Here is a 22,261-nt window from a genome sequence, read left to right as displayed (position 1 = left end):
AAACCAACCAGAATATAGAAGTCTATACAAAATGAAAATAATATATATTAAGATGAATTGTAAAGAATTACTGTATCTTAGAAGGAATTATGTATTAACAAAGCTCAGAGAGACCACTGAGAGGTAAGTTACCCAGGAAGAGGGTGAGTTTCTATCTATTCCTACTACAAACCATGCTTCTAAGATACTGAATCAATTTATTAACTAAAAATAAAGCCACCCTCTGACTATATACAAGTTGCTCTCTGAGGAATGTAGAGCAATTTTATTGCTGTCTGGCTGTTCATTCATACCTTTCCTTGTAATGCACCTTGACCATGGGTGACAGGTGATATAGTCCTACCATGTTGAAAAACCAGTTGTAAGAAAAAGTGGGAACTGCAAGTGCCAAAGCAAGCATATTGAGAATTATGGCAGTTAGACGCTGGCAAGAAAATATTTCTATTTTAATAGCAATATTAGGTACCATTTATCCAGAATTTATTATGTGCCAGGCAATCTGCTAAACACTTCACATATACTATTCTGTTTAATTCTCATGACACTGCAAGAAAGACAGTATTGTATTTATCTTACAAATGATGGGAATGAGTTTCAAAGATTAAATCATATGCTTTATGATTTCACAGCCTGAAAATGTTAGCACTGGCAGACACCATTTCTGCCTGATTTCAATGTCACTATTCCTAATTACTTTTAGAATAGTTCAAATGTTTAAGGCATAAATTCATCTCTATAGAGCCAGATAATTGTGAACTACAAGCAGGGGGTAAAAGTTATTAAAGATGCTGGAAATTTGTTCACAGACTCTGAGTTGAGTTGTCCTAGAATATTCAAATAGGAATCAGGTTTTTAATGAAGGACACCTAGGAAAATCTACCCACATTGATCTTAAGCTGTTTGGAAAAACAGAGAAGTTTTACTCTTGCCACTTGGCTCGTGGTTGTGAATCTTGGAGAATGGCCAATAGGCATCCATAATGTTGGGAGAAATTTGAGGAGAAGCGTTTAGGTTAAGGTACTGAAGCAGCCCTACTGAGAGATGCAAACTGAATGTCCATTGTCATTCTTGACAATGAACCGCTCATGGAGTAACTACTCAAGGAAGCTGTGTAACCTGGTCAGGTGGTCACTTATCTTGAAAATTTCCACATCCTCACCCAGGAAGTGACTCCCCAGGAATCCACACGGAAGAGTTTATAAAGGCATAGCAAGGCTTGATTCAGGGTCTTCTCAAAGACCATGGAGGCTTCTATGGCATCCTCGTTATCCCAGTCTCTATGGGATGACATGTGAATCTCCTGGAAGATGGTGAAGCATTCACACATATTTTGGAGATCCAGAAAGCACTCTAACTTCATTTTTTCCCTGCTCACAATTGTCTTCAGCACTCCAGACATAAAGCTGAACTAGAAGTTTAGGGAGAATAGATGAAGGAGGCCCTCAGGCTTTTGGGCAAGCACATTCATGAGAGTTTCACTCTCAGGTGAATCTAACAGTACTCTGAAGGCAAGTTCAGCCAACTTTTAAATCTGGATTTCAAATCAAAATCCTTCATGAAGCAGGGATACACAAACCTAAATGGAGCTTCTAACCTAAAGAACTATTTCAACTAGGCTACTGGGATAACTGGGATTCAGGATTCTTTTATGTTTATCAAAGCAAGGGAGTGTTGCAAATCTTTCTAGCTAACCACATATCTTGAACACATTTGTTTTATCAATGAAAATTATGACTCACTTACCTTCTGTTAATCAGTGGATGTTCTGAAAATAGACTTTGATGAATCTTAAGCACTTGCATGGCTACCCCTGAGAGCAGATTTGAGTGAGGATACGTCCAAATATGTGTTACCTTCTTTTCCTTTCCCAGTATAATTCACACACTATATTTAAGCATTTTAAAGTAAAGCTCTAGGCTGACAAGTATACACTAGGTATATGGTGCACAGAGGACATGCAGCTAAATAAACAAAGTTTATTCTGAGCAAGGTGTTTGAACTAGTAGCTCTAAACTACTCTCCCATCTCATGACCTGGATTAGATGCCTTTTTCCTCATTGACTGAAGTACTTAATACTATTCAACTTAAAAAGGGAAATTTATGATGATGTGAAAGTGATTTGCATTCAGTAGAAACATATCTCGAATTTTGAATTCTGATCTTTTCCTGGAATAGTGATACAGTACCTTCATGTGATGCTTGGTCAGCTGTGGTGAGCCTCAACTTTCAGTCATCCATGAGGGCAAGCAACCAATACACTTAAAACCATTCTGTTTTTTACTTTCAATACAGTATTCAATACATTTACATGGGCTTTGTGGTAAAAGATTTTGCCCAGCTATAGGAATACAAAAGTAGGAAGTAAAGAAACACCTGGAGTAACAGGTAAATTTGGCCTTGGAGTACAGAATGAAGCAGGGCAAAGGTTGATAGAGTTTTGCCAAGAGAACGCACTGGTCATAGCAAACACCCTCTTCCGACAACACAGAGAAGACTCTACACATGGACATCACCAGATGGCCAACACCAAAATCAGATTGATTATATTCTTTGCAGCCAAAGATAGAGAAGCTCTATACAGTCAGCAAAAACAAGACCTGGAGCTGACTGTGGCTCAGATCATGAACTCCTTATTGCCAAATTCAGACTGAAATTGAAGAAAGTAGGGAAAACTACTAGACCATTCAGGTATGACCTAAATCAAATCCCTTATGATTATACAGTGGAAGTGAGAAATAGATTCAGGGAACTAGATCTGATAGACAGAGTGCCTGATGAACTATGGATGGAGGTTCATGACATTGTACAGGAAACAGGGAGCAAGACCATCACCAAGAAAAAGAAATGCAAAAAAGCAAAATGGTTGCCTGAAGAGGCCTTACAAATAGCTGTGAAAAGAAGAGAAGTGAAAAGCAAAGGAGAAAAGGAAAGATATACCCATTTAAATGCAGAGTTCCAAAGAATAGCCAGGAGAGAAAAGAAAGCCTTTTTCAGTGATCAATGCAAAGAAGTAGAGGAAAACAATAGAATAGGAAAGACTAGAGATCTCTTCAAGAAAATTAGAGATACCAAGGGAACATTTCATGCACAAATGGGCTCAATAAAGGACAGAAATGGTATGGATCTGACAGAAGCAGAAAATATTAAGAAGAGGTGGCAAGAATACACAGAACTGTACAAAAAAGATCTTCACAACCCAGATAATCACGATGGTGTGCTCACTCAACTGGAGCCAGACATCCTGGAATGTGAAGTCAAGTGAGCCTTAGAAAGCATCACTATGAGCAAAGCTAGTGGAGGTGATGGAATTCCAGTTGAGCTATTTCAGATCCTAAAAGATGATGCTGTGAAAGTGCTGCACTCAATATGTCAGCAAATTTGGAAAACTCAGCAGTGGCCACAGGACTGGAAAAGGTTAGTTTTCATTCCAATCCCAAAGAAAGGCAGTGCCTAAGAATGCTCTAACTACCACACAATAGCACTCATCTCACATACTAGTAAAGTAATGCTCAAAATCTTCAAGCCAGGCTTCAGCAATACTTGAACCGTGAACTTCCAGATATTTAAGCCAGTTTTAGAAAAGGCAGAGGAGTCTGAGATCAAATTGCCAGCATCCATTGGATCATCAAAAAAGGAACAGAATTCCAGAAAAACATCTATCTCTGCATTGTTGACTATGCCAAAGCCTTTGACTGTGTGGATCACAATAAACTGGAAAATTCTGAAAGAGATGGGAATACCAGACCATCTGACTGCCTCTTGAGAAACCTGTATGCCAGTCAGGAAGCAACAGTTAGAACTGGACATGGAACAACAGACTGGTTCCAAATAGGAAAAGGAGTACATCAAGGCTGTATATTGTCACCCTGCTTATTTAACATATATGCAGAGTACATCATAAGAAATGCTGGGCTGGATGAATCAAAAGCTGGAATCAAGATTGCCGGGAGAAATATCAATAATCTCAGATATGCAGATGACACTACCCTTATGGCAGAAAGCTAAGAAGAACTAAAAAGCTTCTTGATGAAAGTGAAAGAGGAGAGTGAAAAAGTTGGCTTAAAGCTCAACATTCAGAAAACTAACTTCATGGCATCTGGTCCCATCACTTCATGGCACATAGATGGGGAAACAGTGACAGACATTGTTTTTCGGGGCTCCAAAATCACTGCAGATGGTGACTGTAGCTATGAAATTAAAAGACGCCTACTCCTTGGAAGGAAAGTTATGACCATCCTAGACAGCATATTAAAAAGCAGACATATTACTTTGCCAACACAGGTCCATCTTGCCAAGGCTATTGTTTTTCCAGTGGTCATTTATGGATGTAAGAGTTGGACTTAAAGAAAGCTGAGTGCCAAAGAATTGATGCTTTTGAACTGTGGTGTTGGAGAAGACTCTTGAGAGTCCCTTGGACTGCAAGGAGATCCAATCTGTCTATCCTAAAGGGGATCAGTCCTGCTTGTACATTGGAAGGACTGATGTTGAAGCTGAAACTCCAGTAATTGGGCCACCTGATGTGAAGAGCTGACTCATTTGAAAAGACCCTGATCCTGGGAAAGATTGAAGGCAGGAGGAGAAGGGGATGACAGAGGATGAGATGGTTGGGTGGCATCACCAACTCAAAGGACTTGAGCTTGGGTAAATTCCCTGAGTTGGTGATGGAGAGGAAGGCCTGGTGTACTGCAGCCCATGGGGTTGTAAAGAGTCGGACATGACCGAGCAACTGAACTGAACTGAACTGAAGGCCAATGTAAGTGTTGTGAACACATTTAAGGTAGGTGAGGCTAGAAGTGTGATATATTATGGTTAGTTGTATGAAATACATTTCAACTTATGATGTTTTCAACTTATTGATGGGTTTTTCAGGAGGCAACCTCATTGAAAGTGGAGAAAGATCTGTACCTACAGATCTAATGACCTCTTTTACTTTTCTCCCTTAGATTCAAGCTCTGACATCTATCAGTCCACTGAAATTGGTCTTAACAAGTCAGAAAAGACCACTGCATTGCTAAGTCCCTTGACCAGTTCTTGACTTCAGCTTACCTAATCTGTCAGTGGCATAGTGAGATTTTTATTCAAATGTCACTTTCTTTTTGAGGTTTTACCTGATCACTCGATGTAGAATTTTTTAAGTCCCACCGTTGTTACACCCCTTTCCACTTCTTTACTTCTTCTCTGTATCCATCCATACTTTAGTTATCCATCCTGTTTATAGTCTCTCTCCTCCCAACTAGGTCATGAGCTCTGTGAGGGTGGGAGTTTCTGGCTGCTTTGTTCTTTGTTGTTTTTCTAGGGCCCAGAACAATGTCTAGCGCAGAGTAAGTGATAAGTATGTGCTTGTCAAATGAATGAATGAAAAAGTCATTTGCAGAAAACTAAATCAGCATGATCATAGTGAAAAGCAAATTTGAGAATGTATATAAGGTTTGTTTTTACTTGTTCATAAGTTTTTGCCCCAGTACATTTCACTTGTAAGAATCTTAAGTAAATAATTAAGAGACTAAAAGATGCATATCCTCAGTCTCTTAAGTAGTATCAGCACAGGTTACTGGATGTGTCTGTTAGCCTCATAAAAGTGTTTATTACCAGTCTGAGATTTGACTACAAACTAAAGTGTATTCATCTTCTCTTTAGATGCTACGCATCATTTTGTGTGTACGATGTGTGTGTCAATCTCTGTGTGTGAGTGTGTGATAGGATGTTTGATTCGGGGTGGTGAGTTAAGGTTTCTTTCATGCCTTGTGGTAGGGCACATTAACCCCATTTCTGAAGGTCATTTTTCAAGCTGTAGCCAAAGTTTTAAAAATATTCAAAATGTTTAAACTGGAAATCCCACTTCTAGGTGCAAATCATAAAACAATACTCAAAAATAGTCAACAATTTACATATAAAGATAATTATCATATAATTATTGATGATAGTATAAATTTGAAAGAGAAAGAAACCCCAGTATGTTCAAAAATTAAATGCTACATTTATTCACGAAGTAGTGGTTTTCTATGTAAAGGTCTCCTTTCCACAGACTAAAAATCTGCATGAAGCTCTTGATAAGTGAAAAAATAAATCTCTAAACAATGATTCTAATTTTATATTAACAGTATGCATTTATTTATAAATGTGTGCAAAGAAATGGCATGGAAATGAATAAATTAAAATGTCTGTAAAATTTGTCATGGGTAATTTCCCCCACTATGTTATATATTATTCCAAAAAATTAATTCAAGAGCATTTATAACATAAAATGAAAACCAAAACCATCTAAGATAAAAATAAACCAAAAACTTATAAGCCTCTGAGAAAAATAAAAACCTTGTGGAAAAGCTTGCAAAAATTTTCATTCTCCTATATTGCAGATGTTAAATTTAAAAAATTTGAATAGAAAAGCAAAAATAAGACACTTGATTGAAAATCTCCTGAGTTCCTTGCCTGCCCTTTATATTTACATAACACTTTATATCCACCTTATGCCAAATGATTCTCTCATGACTGCCCTGTGATATTGGCAGGTCAAGTGTGATTATCTCCAAATCTTACATATGAGATAATTGAGGCTCAGAGAGGTTAAGTGACTTACCCAAGGTAAACTAGTTAGAAAGAAATAAAACCAAGATAAAAACACATCTTCTCTTCTACTCACACTTTTCCTCGATTGCTCTAAATTGTGCTGAAAAATTAGAAAAGAGGACAGTGATTGTATTCTTCTTAAAGCTGTTTGAGTGCACTTCTATTAGCGCCAGACAGCTCTGAAGGCATTGATTGCCCCTGAGAGATGATGAGATTGTGTTACACAGAACTTGGCCATCGTTACCATGTGATTTTCAATTAAGAAGAAAATCAAAAGTATCCCAGTGTCATGGTCATAACCTGAAGGGTTCAGACAGGCTACCAGCTGCATACAAATCAAGGAAGACTAATCATGTGTCTGTGTGTGCAGGCTGCAGACTTCAAAAAAATGGTCTTTTACCCTTGTAGCCTAGCTACTTTATTTTTCATCCTTGGATGTTGTCATTTGTGAATTAGGTCTTTAAATTGTTTTTGACTCTTGGTTAAAAAATTTTCTAGTATCTTTACTGAACAGTTGCTATGATGATACAGAACGTGAAAGTGTATTGTGAAAACTGAACACCTCTGAGAAGTTCAATAGGAAGACTGATGTGAACAAACAAAAACCTCCAGCCTTAAATATCTGGTATCAGTATAGCCAAACTGATGGACCAGCTCTTTTAGTTTCAGCAAGTCATGACTCTTCAGCTTCAGAATTCATAAAACAGGGCTATTAATTTCTATCTCGCAGAGTAATAAAGATTAAAATGAAATGACACGTGCCAAAGAGTCTAACTCTGTCATAGGTATAGATTTGCTAAATACAATTTTGTTTTGTTTTAATGTAGTGATATAGAAAGTGTTTCTTGAAATAGCATTGGCTGGGTAGTTTAAAAGACCTCCAAGCACTTTGCTGTGGGAAAAGGTGACTTAATGAAGGACACGAGGGTGGTGCCAAGCCATATGCCCTTATGAAATGACCATGAGAAGGGCACGACGGGGCCATGTTAAAAACGTAAACGTGCCTGCATTACTGTGGAAGTTGATCTTAATGTAAAGGCTAAGACATAATCTTCTTCAAGTATATAAACTAGAAGATGAGGACATATCCACCTCATTCCATTTTCAGTATCTTAACCATAAAATGAGGTGTTCCAAGGAGGCGCTAGTGGTAGAGAATCTGCCTGCCAATGCATGAGACTTAAGAGACACCAGTGCAATCCCTGGGTCAGGAAGATCCCCTGGAGGAAGGCATGGCAACCCACTACAGTATTCTTGCCTGGAGAATCCCATGGACAGAGGAGCCTGGTGGGCTGCAGTCCTTGGGGTCGCAAAGAGTCGGACACATTGAAGCAACTTAGCATGCACGCAACCATAAAGCAAGCTACAGCTTGCTTGTCAGAAAATAAATTGTCTTGATTGTTAACTTTATCAACAAAAATGGGTTGATCTGTCAGTGAAAATGACAGAAAGTAATACATGAACTGTGTCCTTGAAGTCAAGCAAGATCTGGATTGATTTTATTAAGCATTTTCATCATGTTTCTTTCTTTACTTTTGTTGACCCGTTTAAGAAAGTAGTTATCTTTAGTATTACACTTACTTCAAGTATTTCTTGTTCTTCAGTTTTGTTTTAACTTCACAATCAATTGGATATAAATCTGGTGCCCATATATGAAGGTCTCTGTTTCACCTTTTAAAATTCTTCACCAATTTAGTCATTATTTTACAAGCTCTGTATTTTTAATCTGTTAGTGATGTCTCCAGGTCCCAGGCACTCTGCCTTTTATTTTCAAGTGATGCACTTGACATAATTTAGTTTTAGTGGCTCCCTCGGTATCATGAATAAAATGATTTGATGACTATGATGTCATGCTCAGCAATTGTTCATGAATTCTTCCCTTAGGGCATCTAGGAACTCTTAGCCAAAAAATCAAAGGCAACAAGTGTTTATCAGTTTCCAGGGATGGATTAAGTTTTAATATTAATGCTAATGTTACAGTGTCCCAAGATATTTCTTATGGTTAAGGTGTGAAACTATACAAATCTGCCAGGTTACTAAGCCGGTGATGCACTATGACAATTTGCTTATTTATCTCTGTTCTAAGCACCATGCCTAGGAGATACTTGGAAGCCTGCAACTTAGGTCTTTCTTTGCAGAGCATATGGTCTAAGTTTACTCACTCATTAATTCAGTAAGTATCTCTTGGTTGCTTACTATGTCTTAAGCAAAATTCCCTGTTTTGGGTATGTATGAAAAATAACACATAACTTTATGAGAGGTTATATTCTACTGAGGGTGGCAGAAAGTAAATGAATAAATTAAAGAGCATGTTAGGAGAGGTGTCCAAGTTAATGTTGTCAAACCCAGTTAAATGTGGCCACATAACGAAATACCTCAAAATTTATATAATTGATGATGTGCACATGCTTAGTCACTTTAGTCATGTCTGACACTTTGAGATCTTCTTGACTGTAGCCCACCAGGCTCCTCTGTCCTTGGGAATCTCCAAACAAGAATACTGGAGTGGGTTGCCATGTCCTCCTCCAGGGGATATTCTGGACCCAGAGATTGAACCCACGTCTCTTAGGTCTCCTACATTAGCAGGCAGGTTCTTTACCACTAGCACCACCTGGGAAGCCCTATATAATTGATGGTGATATATTTTAAAATCCTTGAGTAAAATACCTAAGTTTGTGTCAAAATTCTACCATTGTCAACATGTTGAAATGTGTTTCTGTCCTAGTTAGTATCCAGATGGTGTGGTTTAGAACTGGTCACTAAGTGCAATATCTTGAGTATTTGTCTTGATGACCTTGGTTTTGGTATATGTGCTATAAATCAAATAGATACCCCCCTTCCCTTGTCTTCTAATCAACACTTGAGAGTCCCTTGGACAGTAAAGGGATCAAACAGTCAATCCTAAAGGAAATCAACACTGAATACTCATTGGAAGGACTGATGCTGAAGTTCCAATACTTTGGCCATCTGATGCAAAGAGCCGACTCATTGGAAAAGACCCTGAGCCTGGGAAAGATTGAGGGCAGGAGAATGGGGTGACAGAGGATGAGATGGTTGGATGGAATCACTGACTCAATGGACATGAGTTTGAGCAAACTCCAGGAGACAGTGAAGGACAGGGAAGCCTGGCATGCTGCAGTCCATGGGGTTGCAAGGAGTTGGACATGACTGAGTGACTAAACAACAGCCACTAATTGACCCTGAGTTCTCTAGAGTTGTTATAAAAATATTTAAACCCTGGAAGCCTCATTAGAAGTATGTAGCATAATCTAAAAATCTGACCCTTTTCCAGGACAACTTGTATTTGGATATTTTTAAAAACAACAAAAGTAACAAAATTATCTTGTGACTTTATTATCACTGAATGAACTTCATCAAACAACAATTTCATGACAGTAGCTCAGTCTAATAGATGGTAACTCTGGGGAAGTGCTATGCTTGGACTCACTGTCAACAGTATAAACATCATCAGTGTTCCAAGGACTTGGGAAGATCAGTTTTAGATGAGACTGAGGAAGCATAGACTCGATCGTGACAATACCTTGCTTATAACAAGATCCATAACAGGACCTTCCCTTGACATTTCTGGATGAGATGAATGGGTGGATATCAGAACAAATTGCCCTAATAGGGTTTGATAAAAAGCCTCATTTGCTGCTTAAGTTTGGACAATATCCAGATAACTAAAAGAGGATGTGCACAAATATTCAATTCTCTGTTTTTGCAATATATCCCACTGGATGTCATAATGACTGGATAAACGTTTCAGAAACAAATACTGGCAGTTAGAAATACTGTGTTCCATAAGTCATTTAGGTCGTTTGTGGGTGTTAATACCTAAAAAATTCAGGTTTTGGTAAGAAGGAGGAAGGTTTAACAGATGGAAGGTAGATGACAGAACCAGCTGCACACTCCAAATTAAAATTTAAGCCATCCCATATTTTGTTTGCATATGTTACTAATAGTTGCTTTGAAATACAATAGGTTGTTCTTCAGGGTCAGCATAACAATCTAGTTGGCACAATCTGGACTTGGTTCTATTCATCATGTGTTTGCTGGGGTTATGAATAAGGCTGTGCTATTGTTGGATAAACACCAGCATAGCTGAGTCTTTTCTTCATAGCATATACATACCCCAACAAAAGAGTTCATGCAAAGATATGTGTGGCAAAATAACACAGAATCTGCACTATTTAGAAAACATGAGAGGAAAGGGAACCACCTAACTCAGAGCTCACAAAAGGCCTGTGAAGCCTTCCTTTATTGTATAATGTTCCTCGTCTTTTATTATTTAGATTTCCTTTAAAATGCTGGACCTTGGACTTGTCTATGGGGACACTTGAAACAATGTATTCTGACTTCAGCTTGTTAAAAATCTCATGTATTTTCTTGACTCCACTCACCAATATTCTTCTTCTTCTGTTGCTATTTGTTATGTAACCTTGAAATATATGGTTTAGCCACTATGTGTATGTTCACAATTTAAAAGACTGCACATTTGGATCATTTAAAAGTTTAAAAAAATGTATTATGATGCCTGCAAAACAGAAGTATACTCATAAGCATAGAAAACAAAGTTACGGAAACAAAGGGTAAAGGCTGGGGAGGGGTAAATGGGGAATTTGGTATTAACAAATATATGCCACTATATATAAAATAGATAAACAACAAGGACATACTATATATCACAGGGAATATATTCAATATCTTGTAATAACCTTTAATGGAAAAGAATCTGAAGAAGTGTATACACAGACTGCCCAAAGCCAAGTTAGGTGATTTGCTCTTTTATGTGTTGAGCATTGTCTGCTGTTTTCTCTTCTCTTCATTTCTTCCTTAGTGTTTCTGGGCACTTAATTGGGATTCTGACTGAGCACATTACTGAGAACAGTATTTAATTATTTGTTCTTATTGTGTCTTTCATATCCAAGTAGTTTGAGGTTACAGTGGTATACCTGTGAGAATTATAGTTTCAGGGCCAAGGCAAATCTTGAGAGCTATTAAATTCCAGCACAAAGAACCAGTACTAATAAAGATACCTTAATGAAAAATTCCTTTTTTTTTCCCCTAAATAGACTGCAGTTGTTTTTTTCAACTGTTGCTCCTATGATGATCCTTGCACATTTTTCTAAGACTTGGAATAAACCTTTTGCTCATTGCCAGGAAAAGTCAGCTGAGTCCCTGGGAGTCCAAGACAGAGTGTGTTGAATTGCTGCCTGTACACCTGTTGTGATATCCTCTGGAAATGGTAGCTTCCTGGTTCCACAAACTAACATATTGAAAAAACAGAAAAATTACAATGTCTTCCCCCTCTGGCCAACTTCATACTTGTCACATCTATAACCATTACCATCGTATTTATGGAGGGTATTCAGTTTTAGCTCTTTGAAATGTGTCTCAAATGTATAGAGCTGTGAAACAAGGTCCCAGTGTATTCATTGGTAATTTTTGTTTTCCATCTGTTGAAGCCATTTGAAGAAGCTGATGGTCTCTTACTGGCTCAAACTCAAAGCCCAGAAAATAATAGTTTAAAATATTCCCAAGGTGCTTTCTATAGTTGTTTCTTTCCCTGGTACTTATTTTTTTCCTTCTCTTGGTGATAGCTCTTGTCCTTTGTTTTTTACCTCAGCATAGAACTGTAGGTGTTTGGCTGTCTCGGTTTTGATTTAATGCCATATATTGCTTTCTAATGCTAAAGCATGTATAGACAATAAATTTCCTTGTAAACTGAGGGCTTCAAGGCTGGGACTCTGTCAGGCTTAAATTTTCAAAACTCTTGAAATATTTTCTACTTAGCAACCTCTTTGCATTACTTGTAAAGCTTTTATGGGGCATGCCGGTCAAAAGGATGACTCTAACCAAAGAAAGAACAATTCAGAGGGTGATTTTTAAAATTAGTATAAGCTTTGTAGGTGATTCAGTGGCTCTAACAGTTTGCATTTCAAGCAGGATGAGAAGGGCAAACATTTTGCTTCTACTTACATAGTATATATTAAGGGAGATAAGTTCATATCACATATCCAGATTTTGTCTGTCTTGTATAGCTTAAAGTTAGAGGTTCCATTTTTAATTGTCCAATTTTGAGCTTAGTATGAGTCATGGATTAGTGATGACAAGATGACATTTAGGTGAGTGAGCACAGGTGTATGTATATATACCCAAATCGGCATTGGGTGATTATGTCACCTTGACTGACAAAAAGATCAAGGTGACAGCAGTATTTTCAAAGTTAGGCAAAGCTTTGTGTGTCTGTGTTTTAGAATTGCTTGGGTTACCTTCCATATTGACACTGGCCTGTGGTCTGCAAAATCAGGAACACATGCCTCCGATTCTCTCAGCAGCCACAGGGGCAACATTAACTGACAAGGAATTTCTAGGTGACCCTTGCATACTGTCTGCTCAATGAAGAAGTATAAGTACCAGAAGATCAATCAGAAGTGAGACGAGAAAAAAGAGAATCAAGGGAAGTCAGTAGAAGGCCTCAAACATCATGAAAAAAGATCAGGGCTGGATTTAGTGAGACAGGAAGTGAATAGCAAGTCTAGCTCCTGCCACTAGCCTCTACCGTTTTCATCCTTAGACATCTCCCAATTACGGCCTCTGTCCTACCCTAGTTTCTGTCCTATCCTAGTTTCTGCTCAAGTCCTGCCTGAGGCAGGAGTTTCTCTCATCTTAGGAAGCCTAGAAGTTAAAACTGACGTATTAGTAAGGCCTGTTGAAGGTTCGGAGAAGGCAATGGCACCCCACTCCAGTACTCTTGCCTGGAAAATCCCAAGGACGGAGGAGCCTGGTAGGCTGCAGTCCATGGGGTTGCTAAGAGTCAGACACGACTGAGCAACTTCACTTTCACTTTTCACTTTCATGCATTGGAGAAGGAAATGGCAACCCACTCCAGTGGTCTTGCCTGGAGAATCCCAGGGATGGGGGAGCCTGGTGGGCTGCTGTCTATGGGGTCGCTCAGAGTCGGGCACAACTGAAGTGACTTAGCAGCAGCAGCTGAAGGTTACCTAGTGGCTCAGGTGAAGTACAGACTCAGATGCAGGTCATCTTCAGCTCCGTGCTGTGATCTGTACTCTTGCTTCTCACTGAAGAAGCAAGCTGATGAATGCAGTCTCTAAATATTAGTAAGAATACCTTCATGAGACAGAGATAGAGAATGTTCTGTATTGTTGGCATACTCAGCTGGGGTGACCCAGGTTAACGGTGAAACCAGAAGAATCATCGAGGCCTGACATTAAACATGGGACACCTGACTGTGAATTAGACCTTGAACATGGTCCAGTGTTGTTCCCTGAATGTCTAAACTGCCTAATGGTTTTTCTCTTGGCTTCCCTTCTGATAAAGAGATTCCTATTATGTAAGTTTTCAGTTATTTAATATAAGTAGCTCTCTGCTTCATCCTGATCCATAATTACCATCCTGGAAACATGTCAATGTTAACAATAGCCAATTTTTACTAAACATCTTTTGAGTGATAGGGAGGGTTATGGCTAATTTACATGTATTATTTCATTTAATTGTCTTCATACTCTTGGGAATTTCTCACAAAGAACATTTCCAAAGATCTCATAGTTAGGAAAGAGATGGAATATAGAATTAAATTCAGGACTCTCTCTGAACTTTTATTTAACAGCCAAACTTTCTAACCAATTGTGCTAAAGTGAGATTTATTAGACCGCAATACATAATCTCTAGTTTTCTAGGATCTGAAACCTGTTTTAATTTTAACCAGGGTCTCTTACTTCCCTGGTGGCTCAGACTGTAAAGAATCTGCCTGGAATGCAAAAGACCTGGGTTTGATCCCTGGGTCGGGAAGAGCCCCCAGAGAAGGGAATGTCTACCCACTCCAGTATTCTTGCTGGAAAATTCCATGGACAGAGAAGCCTTTGTATAAGGAAGATGGGCATGAAATAAGATTTGTTTCTGAAGCATATGTATATTGGGCTTCCCTGGTGGCTCAGACAATAAAGAATCTGCCTGCATTGCAGGTGACCTGGGTTTGATCCTTGCTTTGGGAACACCCTCTGGAGAAGGGGGGGCACTCTTTCTGCCCCTTTCTGATGTCTGTGTCAGAAGCTCTCTCTGTCTCTTTTAAACTTTAATAAAACTTTATTACACAAAAGCTCTGAGTGATCAAGCCTCATCACTGGCCATGGATTGAATTTTTCTCCTCCAGAGGTAAGAATCCCAGCATCTTTTGTGGTTCAGCAACAACCTTTCTTCTTGGAGGCTCATCTGGGATCCTTCAGGACAAGGTAAGGATGCTTGGGGCCCTAGTTCTTTGTTCTCCTAGCAAACACGTTTTCTGCTGTACTTTACTAACTCTACGGGGTGCTTGTGTGAATGAATGACATGCCCAGCATGAAGCAAGTGAGGAGCCCTGCTCTGCAGTTCTGTGGTGACCTCATATGGCTTATGGCAGAAGCCCTGTTGGGGGTTTAGACTGACCTGTCAAGGGACTTCTCCGGTGGCTCAGATGGTAAGGAGTCTGCCTACAATGCAGGAGACCCAGGTTCAATCCCTGGGTCAGGAAGATATCCTGGAGAAGGAAATGTAAACCCATGCCAGTATTCTTGCCTGGAAAATCCCATGGATGGAGGAGCCTGGTAGGCTACAGTCCATGGGGTCGCAAAGAGTCAAACACGACTGAGCTACTTCACTTTCTTTCATTTTCTGGAGAAGGGAATGGCAACCCACTCCAGTATTCTTGCCCAGAGAATCCCACAGACAGAAGAACCTGGTGGTCTACAATCTGTGGGGTTGCAAAGACTTGGACACAACTGAGTGACAAACACTTTCACTTTCACTTACATCAAACTGAAGTCTTTCTGCTGAGCCTCTATTGACTAGATGAATATTCCCTCTCCATAGACAGACTTGGGCCAACTATTTGCCTGGAATTTTGTGTATTAAACATAGTCTACTCATGTTTAGGGTTCCCAGCACTTATCTTTGATCTCAAGTCTGTCTTAATGGGTGGACTTCCTAGTTGGCACTATTATAAAGAATCTGCCTGCCACTGCAGGAGACACAAGAGATGCAGGTTGTACCCCTGGGTCTGGAAGATGCTCTGGAATAGCAATTGGCACCCACTTTAGTGTTCTTTGCCTGGAAAATTCCATGGGTACAGGCAGCTGGTGGGCTGCAATCTATGTGGCTGCAAAGAGTTGGACATTCCTGAGTGAGCACACAAAACAATTGTGCTGCTTCATGATTTGCCTTCTCTAATCATCGTTAGTGACCTTAATTGATTTCCCTTGCAAGTCATATTTCTATATCTTGCTCACACGCAGGTGAGAAGCTACACACATGTCATTTGTACAGTGTGATTTATTTAGCATTCCAAATGAAAGACCCATGGATGCACATTTGTTATTGTTAATTTCTAATTCAAAAGATAGTTTGTGTAATTCTTTTTTTGTATGTAAGCTACCCCCACAAGAAATTCTAAGACCAGACTTTTAGGTGAGATAATGCATACTCTACTTCATTATTTTGACTCCAGAAGTCTTCCATTTCTATTTAATTAATGTAGATATTTGCTTTATCTGCAATTGCCTCCATTTTTTTTTTAATTTGGAAAAATGATTTAAATGTGACCAAGAAAAATTCCATCTGACTATTCTCATATATATCACTTTCTTATTTGGGGGATAAGTTGTACTTAGTGAGATGACCCAGGGCCAACTGTGGTCATTCCCTTGTCTGTCTTATATGAAGACTGGACTGCCATGATACTTTTGAAATATCTCACATTCCTTACATCTTTCTTTTGGGTGAAAGAGCAGAATTTCTCAAAGTATATTTCATAGACCACTAGTACATTGAGAGGTGCCCTGGAAAAAATGGGTCATAGTTATATATGCAACAATTCTTGTATAATAAATCCACATATATTAATATATAAGCTTTTTTGATACACTTTAATGTATTAAAGGCTCTGAGGAGTCCTCATTAAGAAAACACTTTTCCATTTACTGATTTGACCACAGAATCCTGTTTTCACATAATAAATATTAACATCCTGTGAAACTGAGATTTCAGGTAGTACACTTTAGTAAATGCTATTCTGTTCTAGGGACTTGATATTAACGGAGAGAGCTTGAAAGCCTAACTAGGCTCTGGGCTCTTCTAATTGACCGATACAAGGGTAAGGGAAAGGACTGTGGAGAAACCTATTGAGATATATCTGTTAAACTACTCACAGAGGAAAATATGTCAAATATGAAAAAAGTAATACAAAAGATTGTATTTACAAAACATAAAGTCTTAGAGATATAGAAAAAACTGGATACTAAAGGGGAGAGGAAAGAGGTAAGGGACAAATTAGGGGTATGGGTTTAATAGACACAAACTATGATATGTAAAATAAGTAAGCAATAAGGATGTATGTATAGCACAGAGAATTATACCCATTACCTTGTGGTAATTTATGGGGTATAATCTGTGAAACTACTGAATCACTATACTGTACACCTACAACTAACACAATATTGTAAATAAATGACAATTTAAAAATAACACAACCTCTCCTCTGCTCTCCTGAAACATATAGTCCTCTAGGAAGACAAGTGCATGTGTCAATAATTCTTAAGTTAATGTGGTACCAATTTACAAGGTATGGGCGACTCAAAAGAGGTGTAAGCGACTCAATTCAGCATTTAGAAAAGTTGCAAACTTAATTTTAAAGGAGCAAGAATAATTCAGATGAACAAAAGGAAAAAAGGACACTTTATGTACACAAAACAACATACACGGTATGTTGCTATATGGAAAAATAAAGTATTGTGTTAAGGAACCAGCAAGTACTGTTGCCAAAGCCTCAGGAACGCCAAAAGGAGTGGATGTAGACAAACCTGGAGCCTGATTATGGAGGTCCTTGCCTGCTAAATAAAACAGTTTTCTTGTTACCTTGTAGGTGATGGTGGAGCTTCTGATTAGTTTTAAAATGTAAGGATTTGTCTTTTAAAAAGAACACTGGCAGTAGGGTGGGCTGGGTTGGAGAATGGCACATCTGTACCAGTCTCCAGAATTAACCCGAGGCCAGTCCTGATCTTTGGAGTTTGGTAAGCCTCAACAAAAATTGTAATTTAAAAGATTGCTTTCTTATTTATCTATGCCATCCTAATATGAAATGGTTCTGTTTTATCCCCTACCCCAAGGGAAAGTCTATAACAGAAGAAGGATGATGTTTCTGCTCCTTTAATCAAACTTTCAAGTCTGTAATATCAATGTTGCCTTCTTTCTACTATGGCGTGTCCACTTGTCCTTCTATGAAATTGAGTTGTTAGCACAATTGAGATGGCTATGTGACACACAAGTGATAAACAAGTAAGAAGTGACAAAATACTTTCCATAGGATTTAGGGTCCTTGTCCCAAATGTCCTCAGTTTCACTTTCAGAATCTTATTAAACTTGGATGCTACACCATGCATGAAGGATAATATGCCTTGCTGTTAGTAAAATGAGTGCCGTTCTGCGGTAATCACCTTAGATTGGCTCAGAACAGCGTACCCACTTCTGTGGCTGCATGGAGAGAAAACTGTTGCTTAGTATGACAATGTCAATGGAATATGCTATTCTATTAATCTCCAGCCATGGGATACAGAATTTCCTCATAATGTGGTGATCAGCCATTTCAGTTATGATTTTATGGAAAAGGCCAACTGGCTAATGCTTTAATTATTGAGGAGATATTTTCAGTTATAGCAGAGAATTCACTTAGGAGGATGTCTGCATATCTCAAGGACAGCTGGACTACCTTGGAGGGCATTAGAATGTTTGCCTGGGATTTGGGGAGATAACAATTTTTTTCCTCCAGATAAAATTTTTTTTTTTGATTCTAAAAATTTATACTGAAGAAATGTAGAAAGCATAAAGTATTTAAGCAATTGTGCATAATCCCACCACCCAGGGAAAATCATTGTTGTTTTATATCCATATTCATATTTACTCCTGTATCAATACCGATATCTTAATCTATGGACATAACTAATAAAATAAGAACAGTGCAACTAATTTTTATTGAGCCATCAGTTTGACTAAAGTGTTGCTCAAAATTTGTTCTTGTGTTGTCTCATAGATTCCTCACAAAACTCTCTTTGTTAGATACTTCTATTATCTGCATTTTATACTCAGAAACCAAAAGGTTAAATGACTTACCTGCAGTCACACAGCTTGTAAGCGGTGGAGCCACTTTCAAACACAAGTTTCAAAACTCAAGTCATTAGGAAACACACTATATTTCCATATATATATATATATTTAGGTATTATATGTGTTTATATTCAAATACACATATATGTGCAATATTTAAAAGTTATGTTTAAGTCTGATGGCAGTCTTACTCTGTTTAGTTTCATCCAGCTTTCCTATTTAATTCCTCGTTTCTAGTAGCGAAAAGTTGCATCTTTTCACTTTAGTAGTGAAAAGTTGAAAATTCTGAATAATGGTTTACTGTCGCGAAAATCTGCTTGGCATACACAACAGGACAAAATTATATTGTGACACGATGTTCTCAGTATTGAAATTTATTTAAAATAAGTTTTCATTATTGTGTAGCATTTTTATTATATATAAACTTGAGAATTTTTTAGTTCTTTTAAAGGATATTTCATTAAAATCTTTATAACAGGCTATTGTTACAGAATACATAGAAAATTAATTGTAAGTTCTAGATACTTATATCTGCATCAATTTTTATTTTTTGATGTAACAGTTTTCAGTTTTGCTTTTGATTTTTTATTTTTTTTTCTGGTTTTTATTTATTTTATTTTATGTTTTCATTTATTTTTATTAGTTGGAGGCTAATTACTTTACAATATAGTAGTGGTTTTTGTCATACATTGACATGAATCAGTCATGGATTTACATGTATTTCCCATCCTGATCCCCCGTCCCACCTCCCTCTCCACCTGATCCCTCTGGGTCTTCCCAGTGCACCAGGCCCGAGCACTTGTCTCATGCAACCAACCTGGGCTGGTGATCTGTTTCACCCTTGATAATATACATGTTTTGATGCTGTTCTCTTGAAACATCCCACCCTCACCTTCTCCCACAGAGTCCAAAAATCTGTTCTGTACATCTGTGTCTCTTTTTCTGTTTTGCATATAGGGTTATTGTTACCATCTTTCTAAATTCCATATATATGTGTTAGTATACTGTATTGGTCTTTATCTTTCTGGCTTACTTCACTCTGTATAATGGGCTCCAGTTTCATCCATCTCATTAGAACTGATTCAAATGAATTCTTTTTAACCGCTGAGTAATATTCCATGGTGTATATGTACCACAGCTTCCTTGATTTTTTAAAATTGAGCTTTGAAAAATGTTAACACCCATGAACACACATGCTCATCAGACATAAAGTTTCCACCACGCAACAAAATCCCTTTGTACCTTTTCCTAGACAGTCCCTTGAACAACCCTCAAAGGCAACCATTACCTTGGTATTACTTACTGGGGACTAGTTTTGTCTGTTCACAAGTGTTGGCGCTAGTGGCGCTAGAACCCATCTGCCAGTGCAGGAAACATAAGAGAGGAGGGTTCAGTCCCTAGGTTGGGAAGATCCCATAGAGGAGGAAATGGCAACCCACTCCAGCGTTCGTGCCTGGAGAATTCCCATGGACAGAGGAGCCTGGCTGGCTACAGTCCATATAGGGCCGCAAAGAATCAGACACAACTGAAGTAACTTAGCACACGCAGTTTTGTGTACTCGAACCTAGAATCACACAGTAGGCACTCTTTTGAGCCGAGTATAACTTGGTTTTATGTCAAGGACTCAGTGCCAAACTGGAGTCACAAACTACGGGTTTGAGGGCAAATGCAGACAATCGCCTGTCTTTTGAATAAAGTTTTATTGAAACACACAGAGGCTTTTGTTTACTTATTGTCTATGGAACCTTGAGTACTTCAGTGGCAGAGCTGAGTATTTGTGACAGAGATCATACAGCCTGTGATGTCTAAAATATTTACTATCTTCACAGAAAACTTTACAAATTCTGAAATAAATATAGTACTGTTGAAATCTCAGGAATGCTGAGAGAAGTGGAGGTAGATAAACCTGGAACCTGATTATGGAGATCTGAGCGTGTTATGCAAAACATTTTTCACTTTATCTATAGATGATTAGAAACTTCTGATGGGTTTTAAGTTGAAAGATTGAATTTCTTTCACTAAGCTTAAATTTTCTGAGATTCACTCATGTTGTTTCTTCTATCAGCAGTTTATTCTTCTTTACCGTCTAGTAGTGTTCCATGGTGTGTGTGTATACGCTCAGTCGTGTCTAACTCTTTGTGACTCCGTGGACTGCAGCCCACCAGGCTCCTCTGTCCATGCAATTTTTCAGGCAAGATTACTGGAGTGGGTTGCCATTTCCTACTCCAGGGGATTTCCCCACCCAGGTATCTAAACTACATCTCTTGAGTCTCATGCATTGGCAGGCAGATTCTTTACTACTGCACTATCTATGGTATGAATATATTATTCTTTGTTGATAGATATATGGATAGCTTCCAACTTTTTTATTATGGATAGTCCTACAAGAACATTCTTGTACAAGTCATTTTGTGGACACGTACTCTCCTTTACCTTGAGAAATTCTCAAGAATGAAATGACTGGATCAAAGGCTAAGTATGTTTAATTTTATATGAAATTTCCAAATCATTTTACAAAGGTCTGTATCATTTTACATTCCTGTCAACAATGCATAGAAGTTCCAAAGGTTCACTAAAGTGTAATGGTGTTCTGGTGTGTAGTGGTAGTTTATTAGAGTAATAAAAAAAATTTTCCCTTCATCTCTAGTGATGTTTAACATTTTCTAATGAGTTCATTGGCCATTTGTACATTTCCTTTTGTAAAGTGTCTGCTTGTGTCCATTTTAAATTGCTTACCTTTTTATCACTGAGTTATAAAAGTTTCTTAGATATTCTAGATATAAATCCTTTGTCAGATGTGAGTCACAAATTTTCCTCCTAGCCTGTGGCTTATTAATTCAGATTTAATAGTGTCTTTGAAGAGAAACTATTGTACTTCATAAACTCTAATCTATCAGTAGTTTCCTTTGTTATTGCTTTCTTGGCTCTTAGAAATTCTTGCTTATCCCCAGGTCATGAAAATAATTCTAAATATTTTTAAACGAGTTTATAGTTTCAGCTTTCTCTGTGGACTGTCATCCATACCGAACTAGCTTTTGTGCAGGGTAAGAGATATAGGTCTAAGCTTATCTTTCTCTAGCTCATATAGTTCAATTATTGAAAAGATTTTCCTTTCCCCATTAAGCTACTTTGGTGCATGTTGAAAAGACCATGATGACATATGGTTACTTCTTTTATACTAAAATCTTTGTCTGTCCTTCTGTCAGCATTATACTTGATTGCTGTGTTAACTGTAAGTCTTTAAGTATTGTGTTTTTCCAACTTTGTTATATTTCAAGAGTATTTTTGCTACTCTGGGTCTTCATTGCCATATAAATTTAAAATTCAACTTGTCAATATCTAAAAACAATTCTACTGGGAATTTTATTGGACAGCATTGAGCCTACTTATTAGTCAGAGTATAAGGAATATGTTAATAATATTGACTCTTCTGTTTCATAAACATGATATATATCTCTTAATTAAGTCTTCATCAATTTTTCTCAGCAATGTTTTTCATTTATAAGACAGTAGTTTTACACCTTTTTTTTGTTTGTT

This window comes from Muntiacus reevesi, chromosome 6 (genome assembly GCF_963930625.1).
Source record: "Muntiacus reevesi chromosome 6, mMunRee1.1, whole genome shotgun sequence".
NCBI lineage: Eukaryota > Metazoa > Chordata > Mammalia > Artiodactyla > Cervidae > Muntiacus > Muntiacus reevesi.
The sequence above is the reverse complement of the archived record's forward strand: the minus strand, read 5'-3'. Positions refer to the sequence as shown.